Raw genomic sequence first — 11,371 nt, 5'->3', positions numbered from 1 at the left:
CTGATTCCGTTCTCTTCTGTTGAAGAATATCAGTGAATCAAAGGTCACTATTATTTTATTTGCTCAGAGGCCATAATAAAAATGCTCAGTACAGACCTATTATTGATATGCAAATAGCTGCTATATTTGTGACGTAAGTAAAGGACATACTCCCTGGATGTGTTTTCTATGCTGCTTGGTCTAAAAAAAGTTATTCAGTGATGTAGAAAGAAAATGTGTAAAATACCAAAACACATTCATTTTTTCTATAAAAAGATTCCATAATTACCGTATTTATGGGCGTATAACATGCATTTTTTACGCAATTTTTTTTAGCCTAAAGTCTATCTGCGTGTTATACACCAATAGACTGTTTGTGACCACGCAAAAGCCGCTGCAGTTCAATGATTTAAAGTGGGCGCTTTAAATCATCGAACTGCAGCAGCTTCTGCCTGGCCAGAGTCCCACTGCCACTACCCGATTCCCTCCCCGTCCCCTGTTTTATAGTTATATGTCCCGCCGCCGCCACTGCCCGATTCCCTTCCCATCACTGGTTTTATAGTTATATGTCCCGCCGCCACCATTGCCAAATTCCCTCCCCGTCCCCAGTTGTATAATTAAATATCCCGCCGCCACCACGGCCCAATTCCCTCCTCGTCCTCGTTTTATAGTTAAATATCTTGCCGCCGCCACTGCCCAATTCCCTCCCCGTTTTATAGTTACATGTGCCCTGGGGACTGCGGTCCTTCATGCTCCGGCGGTCTCCTGATCTGTCACTGTGCGCTGCGTAATGACAAGTGACGTCCTCAACACGACATCACTCGTCAGTCAGTGTGCGCGGCGCACAGTGACAGATTAGGAGACCGCCGGAGCATGAAGGACCGCAGTCCCCAGGGCACATGTAACTATAAAACCGGGGACGGGGAGGGAATTGGGCAGTGGCGGCGGCGGCGGGATATTTAACTATAAATCCGGGGACGGGGAGGGAATAGAGCAGCGGCACTCTGGCCCCACAGAAGCCACTGCACGTCAATGATTTAGAGCGCTTTCTTTAAATCATTGAACTGCAAAAGCTGCCAGAAACAGTTTATCGAGGTACACTGCACACACACGCACCCTCATTTTTCCAAGGATATTTTGGTTAAAGAAACTTTTTTACCAAAATTTCCTTGAAAAAATGAGGGTGCGTGTTATAGGCCGGTGCGTGTTATACCCCGATAAATACGGTAGATGGGAAAGGAAGTAAGTATGAGTGTAATTTTATGAAGATTTTAATTAAGTAACAGTGTGAAAATATATTTTCCCCCAAATTTAAAATTCAATTTTTTGCTTATTTTCTTCCCTGCAGTTTATTACCTGAATTTTGGTTTAACACTGAAGTGAAAGAAGAGCGGCAGCGCTGGAGCCCATCCACCATGTGAGCGATCACCTCAAATGCCAATCTAGATTGCAGACAGGACGTCAAACATGGTCACAGCAGTCAGAGGCCTGTACTAGCTTGAAGCTGTGTTTTATTCTGTCCATCTAAGCATAGTTGCCAAAATGTCACGCGAAAACACAGCTTTAAGCTACTCTAGGCCCACGGCTGTGCTGTGATCCTGTTTGATGTCTTGTTATCACACTGAAACATAAGGCAACTTGGCAATTTGATAAGGAGGTCATGTACTGAAATCAGCCAGGGGCTGCCTGGTAATATTTCTTAATAGTGGGGTGAGGGTATGATGAGGGCAGATGGAATTACCATAGGGGCAGATGGCATTAACCCCTTGTGTTCATGACGCCAGGACGTGGTTTAACCTCTACATTACCCAAAGGTATACCGCTGGATCCTGGGCTAGGCACGGGGGCAAATAATGACAGAACAACAGCAGCTTTACTGAGTCAGACAGGTGTAACAGTCTTAAAGGGTACTCCGGTGCTTAGACATTTGGATAGGGGATAAGATGCCTGATCGCTGGAGTCCCGCCGCTGGGGACCCCCGGGATCATGCACGCGGCACCCCGTTTGTAATCAGTCCCCGGAGCGTGTTCGCTCCGGGACTGATTACTGGCGACTACAGGGCGGCATGTGACGTCACGCCCCAGTGTGATGTCACGCTCAGCCCCTCAATGCAAGCCTACGGGAGGAGGCGTGACAGCTATCACGCCCCCTCCCGTAGTCTTGCATTGAGGGGCGGAGCGTGACATCACACGGAGCGGGGGTGTGACGTCAGACGCTGCCCACCCTGTAGTCGCCAGTAATCAGTCTCGGAATGAACACGCTCCGGGGAATGATTACAAACAGGGTGCCGCGTGCATGATCCCGGGGGTCCCCAGCGGCGGGACTCCCGCAATCAGGCATTTTATCACCTATCCTTTGGATAGGGGATAAGATGTCTAAGCACCGGAGTACCCCTTTAACAGCTTGGCCAGGCTCAAGGAGGTGACCAGTGACTTCAGAGACCTTAGGGCTTGCTGGGCTTGATTTGTAGTGGCCTTGGACAATTTGCTGCAGGGCCACGCTGACTTGACACAGATTAATATTGACTGAATTGACTGGGACTGACTAGACAGACTTTACCCCATTTATAGCTAACCAGGTTTTGACGTTCACCTGTGGGGTAGTGGACATTTGGATGTGTGGCTGCATGGTAGGCTTCAGGCTTCCTTAGGACACCAGACACTCTCTCTGGACTTGACCTCACTGTTCCTCAGCACTCAAGAAAAGAGACTGAGAGACTGAACTAGCTCCACGCAGGGTTTATATGGGGGAGACTCTGGAGGGGTCACATAGGTCACCCTGTAGGTCACATGGTCACTGGTACCTTCCTTGGTTACAACACATGACAACAGTATTTAACCCCTTGGGGACGGAGCCCATTATGACTGTTACGCCGAGCGCTCCGGGTCCCCGCTCCTCCCCGGAGCGCTCGCCACACTCTCCTCACTGCAGCGCTCCGGTCGGATCCACTGACCCGGGGCGCTGCGATACCGCCTCCAGCCGGGATGCGATTCGCGATGCGGGTAGCGCCCGCTCGCGATGCGCACCCCGGCTCCCGTACCTGACACGCTCCCCGTCAGTCCTGTCCCGGCGCGCGCGGCCCCGCTCCCTAGGGCGCGCGCGCGCCGGGTCTTTGCGATTTAAAGGGCCACTGCGCCGCTGATTGGCGCAGTGGTTCCAATTAGTGTTATCACCTGTGCACTTCCCTATATCACCTCACTTCCCCTGCACTTCCTTGCCGGATCTTGTTGCCATCGTGCCAGTGAAAGCGTTTCCTTGTGTGTTCCTAGCCTGTGTTCCAGACCTCCTGCCGTTGCCCCTGACTACGATCCTTGCTGCCTGCCCCGACCTTCTGCTACGTCCGACCTTGCTTCTGTCTACTCCCTTGTACCGCGCCTATCTTCAGCAGCCAGAGAGGTTGAGCCGTTGCTAGTGGATACGACCTGGTCACTACCGCCGCAGCAAGACCATCCCGCTTTGCGGCGGGCTCTGGTGAAAACCAGTAGTGACTTAGAACCGATCCACTAGCACGGTCCACGCCAATCCCTCTCTGGCACAGAGGATCCACTACCTGCCAGCCGGCATCGTGACAGTAGATCCGGCCATGGATCCCGCTGAAGTTCCTCTGCCAGTTGTCGCTGACCTCACCACGGTGGTCGCCCAGCAGTCACAACAGATAGCGCAACAAGGCCAACAGCTGTCTCAACTGACCGTGATGCTACAGCAGTTACTACCACAGCTTCAGCAATCATCTCCTCCGCCAGCTCCTGCACCTCCTCCGCAGCGAGTGGCCGCTTCTGGACTACGACTATCCTTGCCGGATAAATTTGATGGGGACTCTAAGTTTTGCCGTGGCTTTCTTTCCCAATGTTCATTGCACTTGGAGATGATGTCGGACCAGTTTCCCACTGAAAGGTCTAAGGTGGCTTTCGTAGTCAGCCTTCTGTCTGGAAAAGCCCTGTCTTGGGCCACACCGCTCTGGGACCGCAATGACCCCGTCACTGCCTCTGTACACTCCTTCTTCTCGGAAATTCGAAGTGTCTTTGAGGAACCTGCCCGAGCCTCTTCTGCTGAGACTGCCCTGTTGAACCTGGTCCAGGGTAATTCTTCCGTTGGCGAGTATGCCGTACAATTCCGTACTCTTGCTTCAGAATTATCCTGGAATAATGAGGCACTCTGCGCGACCTTTAAAAAAGGCCTATCCAGCAACATTAAAGATGTTCTGGCCGCACGAGAAATCCCTGCTAATCTACATGAACTCATTCACCTAGCCACTCACATTGACATGCGTTTTTCCGAAAGGCGTCAGGAGCTCCGCCAGGATATGGACTCTGTTCGCACGAGGCGTTTCTTCTCCCCGGCTCCTCTCTCCTCTGGTCCCCTGCAATCTGTTCCTGTGCCTCCCGCCGTGGAGGCTATGCAGGTCGACCGGTCTCGCCTGACACCTCAAGAGAGGACACGACGCCGCATGGAGAACCTCTGCCTGTACTGTGCTAGTACCGAACACTTCCTGAAGGATTGTCCTATCCGTCCTCCCCGCCTGGAAAGACGTACGCTGACTCCGCACAAAGGTGAGACAGTCCTTGATGTCTACTCTGCTTCTCCACGTCTTACTGTGCCTGTGCGGATGTCTGCCTCTGCCTTCTCCTTCTCTGCTGTGGCCTTCTTGGACTCCGGATCTGCAGGAAATTTTATTTTGGCCTCTCTCGTCAACAGGTTCAACATCCCGGTGACCAGTCTCGCCAGACCCCTCTACATCAATTGTGTAAACAATGAAAGATTGGACTGTACCATACGTTTCCGCACGGAGCCCCTTCTAATGTGCATCGGATCTCATCACGAGAGGATTGAACTTTTGGTCCTCCCCAATTGCACTTCTGAAATTCTCCTTGGACTTCCCTGGCTTCAACTTCATTCCCCAACCCTGGATTGGTCCACTGGGGAGATCAAGAGTTGGGGGCCCTCTTGTTCCAAGGACTGCCTAAAACCGGTTCCCAGTAACCCTTGCCGTGACTCTGTGGTTCCTCCTGTAACCGGTCTCCCTAAGGCCTATATGGACTTTGCGGATGTTTTTTGCAAAAAACAAGCTGAGACTCTACCTCCTCACAGGCCTTATGATTGTCCTATCGACCTCCTCCCGGGCACTACTCCACCCCGGGGCAGAATCTATCCTCTGTCCGTCCCAGAGACTCTTGCCATGTCTGAATACGTCCAGGAAAATTTAAAAAAGGGCTTTATCCGAAAATCCTCCTCTCCTGCCGGAGCCGGATTTTTCTTTGTGTCCAAAAAAGATGGCTCCCTACGTCCTTGCATTGACTACCGCGGTCTTAATAAAATCACGGTTAAGAACCGCTACCCCCTACCCCTCATCTCTGAACTCTTTGATCGCCTCCAAGGTGCCCATATCTTTACCAAACTGGACTTAAGTGGTGCTTATAATCTCATCCGCATCAGAGAGGGGGATGAATGGAAAACAGCATTTAACACCAGAGATGGACACTTTGAGTATCTGGTCATGCCCTTTGGCCTGTGCAACGCCCCTGCCGTCTTCCAAGACTTTGTTAATGAAATTTTTCGTGATCTCCTATACTCCTATGTTGTTGTATATCTGGACGATATCCTGATTTTTTCTGCCAATCTAGAAGAACACCGCCAGCATGTCCGTATGGTTCTTCAGAGACTTCGTGACAATCAACTCTATGCCAAAATAGAGAAATGTCTGTTTGAATGCCAATCTCTTCCTTTCCTAGGATACTTGGTCTCTGGCCAGGGACTACAAATGGATCCAGACAAACTCTCTGCCGTCTTAGATTGGCCACGCCCCTCCGGACTCCGTGCCATCCAACGTTTTTTGGGGTTCGCCAATTATTACAGGCAATTTATTCCACATTTTTCTACCATTGTGGCTCCTATCGTGGCTTTAACCAAAAAAAATGCCGATCCCAAGTCTTGGCCTCCTCAAGCGGAAGACGCCTTTAAACGGCTCAAGTCTGCCTTTTCTTCGGCTCCCGTGCTCTCCAGACCTGACCCATCTAGACCCTTCCTATTGGAGGTTGATGCCTCCTCAGTGGGAGCTGGAGCTGTCCTTCTACAAAAAAATTCTTCCGGGCATGCTGTTACTTGTGGTTTTTTTTCTAGGACCTTCTCTCCGGCGGAGAGGAACTACTCCATCGGGGATCGAGAGCTTCTAGCCATTAAATTAGCACTTGAGGAATGGAGGCATCTGCTGGAGGGATCAAGATTTCCAGTTATTATTTACACCGATCACAAAAACCTCTCCTACCTCCAGTCTGCCCAACGGCTGAATCCTCGCCAGGCCAGGTGGTCTCTGTTCTTTGCCCGATTTAATTTTGAAATTCACTTTCGGCCTGCCAATAAGAACATTAGGGCCGATGCTCTCTCTCGTTCCTCAGATGCTTCTGAAGTTGAACTCTCTCCTCAACACATCATTCCTCCTGACTGCCTGATTTCCACTTCTCCAGCCTCCATCAGGCAAACTCCTCCAGGAAAGACCTTTGTTTCTCCACGCCAACGCCTCGGAATCCTCAAATGGGGTCACTCCTCCCATCTCGCAGGTCATGCGGGCATCAAGAAATCTGTGCAACTCATCTCTCGCTTCTATTGGTGGCCGACTCTAGAGACAGATGTGGTGGACTTTGTGCGAGCCTGCACTATCTGTGCCCGGGATAAGACTCCTCGCCAGAAGCCCGCTGGTTTTCTTCATCCTCTGCCTGTCCCCGAACAGCCTTGGTCTCTGATTGGTATGGATTTTATTACTGACTTACCCCCATCCCGTGGCAACACTGTTATTTGGGTGGTCGTTGATCGATTCTCCAAAATGGCACATTTCATCCCTCTTCCTGGTCTTCCTTCAGCGCCTCAGTTGGCTAAACAATTTTTTGTACACATTTTTCGTCTTCACGGGTTGCCTACACAGATCGTCTCGGATAGAGGCGTCCAATTCGTGTCTAAATTCTGGAGGGCTCTCTGTAAACAACTCAAGATTAAATTAAATTTTTCTTCTGCATATCATCCTCAATCCAATGGACAAGTAGAAAGAATTAACCAGGTCTTGGGTGATTATTTACGACATTTTGTTTCCTCCCGCCAGGATGACTGGGCAGATCTTCTACCATGGGCCGAATTCTCGTATAACTTCAGAGTCTCTGAACCTCCTCCAAATCCCCATTTTTCGTGGTGTACGGCCGTCACCCTCTTCCCCCCCTCCCTACCCCCTTGCCCTCTGGTCTGCCCGCTGTGGATGAAATTTCTCGTGATCTTTCCATCATATGGAGAGAGACCCAAAATTCTCTCTTAAAGGCTTCTTCACGCATGAAGAGATTCGCGGATAAGAAAAGAAGAGCTCCTCCCATTTTTTCCCCTGGAGACAAGGTATGGCTCTCCGCTAAATATGTCCGCTTCCGTGTCCCTAGCTATAAGTTGGGACCACGCTATCTTGGTCCTTTCAAAATTTTGTGCCAGATTAATCCTGTCTCTTACAAACTTCTTCTTCCTCCTTCTCTTCGTATTCCTAATGCCTTTCACGTTTCTCTCCTTAAACCACTTATCATTAACCGTTTTTCTCCCAAATCTGTTCCTCCCACTCCTGTTTCCGGCTCCTCAGACATCTTCTCCGTCAAAGAGATTTTGGCATCCAAAAAGGTCAGAGGGAAAACCTTTTTTTTAGTGGATTGGGAGGGTTGTGGTCCAGAAGAGAGATCCTGGGAACCTGAGGACAATATCCTAGACAAAAGTCTGCTCCTCAGGTTCTCAGGCTCTAAGAAGAGGGGGAGACCCAAGGGGGGGGGTACTGTTACGCCGAGCGCTCCGGGTCCCCGCTCCTCCCCGGAGCGCTCGCCACACTCTCCTCACTGCAGCGCTCCGGTCGGATCCACTGACCCGGGGCGCTGCGATACCGCCTCCAGCCGGGATGCGATTCGCGATGCGGGTAGCGCCCGCTCGCGATGCGCACCCCGGCTCCCGTACCTGACTCGCTCCCCGTCAGTCCTGTCCCGGCGCGCGCGGCCCCGCTCCCTAGGGCGCGCGCGCGCCGGGTCTTTGCGATTTAAAGGGCCACTGCGCCGCTGATTGGCGCAGTGGTTCCAATTAGTGTTATCACCTGTGCACTTCCCTATATCACCTCACTTCCCCTGCACTTCCTTGCCGGATCTTGTTGCCATCGTGCCAGTGAAAGCGTTTCCTTGTGTGTTCCTAGCCTGTGTTCCAGACCTCCTGCCATTGCCCCTGACTACGATCCTTGCTGCCTGCCCCGACCTTCTGCTACGTCCGACCTTGCTTCTGTCTACTCCCTTGTACCGCGCCTATCTTCAGCAGCCAGAGAGGTTGAGCCGTTGCTAGTGGATACGACCTGGTCACTACCGCCGCAGCAAGACCATCCCGCTTTGCGGCGGGCTCTGGTGAAAACCAGTAGTGACTTAGAACCGATCCACTAGCACGGTCCACGCCAATCCCTCTCTGGCACAGAGGATCCACTACCTGCCAGCCGGCATCGTGACAATGACCCTTTGCAAATCTGACCACTGTCACTTTAAGCATTAATAACTCTGGGATGCTTTTACTTATAAATTTGATTCTGAGATAGTTTTTTTGTGACATATTCTACTTTATGTTAGTGGTAAATTTTCGTCGATACTTGCATCCTTTCTTGGTGAAAAATTCAAAAATGTCATGAAAAATTTGAAAATTTTGAATTTTTCTAACTTTGAAGCTCACTGCTTATAAGGAATATGGATATTCCAAATAAATTATATATTTATTCACATATACAATATGTCTACTTCATGTTTGCATCATAAAATTGATGAGCTTTTACTTTTGGAAAACATCAGAGGGCTTCAAAGTTCAGCAGCAATTTTCCAATTTTTCGCAAAATTTTCAAAATCGGAATTTTTCAGGGACCAGTTCAGGTTTGAAGTGGATTTGAAGGGTCTTCTGGTTAGAAATACCCCATAAATGACCCCATTATAAAAACTGCACCCCTCAAAGTATTCAAAATGACATTCAGTAAGTGTGTTAACCCTTTAGGTGTTTCACAGGAATAGCAGCAAAGTGAAGGAGAAAATTCAAAATCTTCATTTTTTACACTGGCATGTTCTTGTAGACCCAGTTTTTGAATTTTTACAAGGGGTAAAAGGAAAGAAATCCTCTCAAAATTTGTAACCCAATTTCTCTCGAGTAAGAAAATACCTCATATGTGTATGTCAAGTGTTCGGCGGGTGCACTAGAGGGCTCAGAAGCGAAGGAGCAACAATGGGATTTAGGAGAGTGAGTTTTTCTGAAATGGTTTTTGGGGGGCATGTCCCATTTAGGAAGCCCCTATGGTGCCAGGACAGCAAAACCCCCCACATCGCACACTATTATGGAAACGACACCCCTCAAGGAACGTAACAAGGGGTATGGTGAGCCTTAACACCCCACAGGTGTTTGACAACGTTTTGTTAAAGTCGGATGTGTAAATGAAAAAAAAAATGTTTCCACTAAAATGCAGTTTTTTCCCCGAATTTTACTTTTTTACAAAGGGTAATAGGAGAAAATGTCCCCCAAAATTTGTAACCCCATTTCTTCTGAGTATGGAAATACCCCATGTTTGTACGCCAAGTGCCCTGCGAGCGAACTACAATGCTCAGAAGAGAAGGAGCGCCATTGAGCTTTTAGAGAGATAATTTGTTTGGAATGGAAGTCAGGGGCCATGTGCATTTACAAAGCCCCCCGTGGTGCCAGAACAGTGGACCCCCCACATGTGACCCCATTTTAGAAACTACACCCCTCACGGAATGTAATAAGGGGTACAGTGAGCATTTACACCCTTGATCTTTGGAACCCAAAAAATTTTTTTTTACACTAACAGGGTGGTGTAGATCCCAACTTTTCCTTTTCATAAGGGGTAAAAGGAGAAAAAGCCCCCCAAAATGTGTAATGTAATTTCTCCCGAGTACGGAGATACCCCATATGTGGCCCTAAACTGTTTCCTTGAAATACGACAGGGCTCCAAAGTGAGAGAGCGCCATGAGCATTTGAGGACTAAATTAGGGATTGCATAGGGGTGGACATAGGGGTATTCTATGCCAGTGATTCCCAAACAGGGTGCCTCCAGCTGTTGCTAAACGCCCAGCATGCCTGGACAGTCAGTGGCTGTCCGGAAATGCTGGGAGTTGTTGTTTTGCAACAGCTGGAGGCTCCGTTTTGGAAACACTGCCGTACAATACGTTTTTCATTTTTATTGGGGGGGGGGGGGGCGATGTAAGGGGGTGTATATGTAGTGTTTTACTCTTTATTAGGTGTTAGTGTAGTGTAGTGTAGTGTTTTTAGGGTACAGTCACACTGGCGGGTTACGGTGAGTTTCCCGCTAGGAATTTGCGCTGCGGCGAAAAATTTGCCGCAGCTCATACTTGAAGCACCCTGTACATTCACATGGGGGGGGGGGGGGGCAAACCTCCAGCTGTTTCAAAACTACAACTCCCAGCATGTACTGACAGACCGTGCATGCTGGGAGTTGTAGTTTTGCAACAGCTGGAGACACACTGGTTGGAAAACCTTCAGTTAGGTTCTGTTACCTAACTCAGTATTTTCCAACCAGTGAGCCTCCAGCTGTTGCTAAACTACAACTCCCAGCATGCACGGTCTGTCAGTACATGCTGGGAGTTGTAGTTTTGCAACTGCTGGAGGCACACTGGTTGGAAAACCTTCAGTTAGGTTCTGTTACCTAACTCAGTATTTTCCAACCAGTGTGCCTCCAGCTGTTGCAAAACTACAACTCCCAGCATGCACGGTCTGTCAGTACATGCTGGGAGTTGTAGTTTTGCAACTGCTGGAGGCACACTGGTTGGAAAATACTGAGTTAGGTAACAGAACCTAACTGAAGGTTTTCCAACAAGTGTGCCTCCAGCTGTTGCAAAACTACAACTCCCAGCATGTACTGATCACAGAAAGGCATGCTGGGAGATGTAGTTATGCAACAGCTGGAGGTACGCAACTACAACTCCCAGCATGCCGAGCCAGCTGTTTTCTGTGTGGGCATGCTGGAATTTGTAGTTTTGCAACATCTGGAGTGCTACAATTTAGAGACCACTGAACAGTGATCTCCAAACTGTGGACCTCCAGATGTTGCAAAACTACAACTCCCAGCATGCCCAGACAGCAAACAGCTGTGTGGGCATGCTAGGAGTTGTAGTTTTGCAAGATCTAGAGGGCAGTATAGAGATCACTGCGCAGTGGTCTCTAAACTGCAGACCTCCAGCTGTTGCAAAACTACAAATTCCAGCATGCCCACACAGCAAACAGCTGTCTGGGCATGCTGGGAGTTGTAGTTTTGCAACATTTGGAGGGCTACAGTCTAGAGACCACTATAGTGGTCTCAGACTGTAACCCTCTAGATGTTGCTAGGCAACTACTC

Source organism: Hyla sarda, chromosome 7 (genome assembly GCF_029499605.1).
Source record: "Hyla sarda isolate aHylSar1 chromosome 7, aHylSar1.hap1, whole genome shotgun sequence".
NCBI lineage: Eukaryota > Metazoa > Chordata > Amphibia > Anura > Hylidae > Hyla > Hyla sarda.
This window is presented reverse-complemented; position numbering follows the sequence as displayed.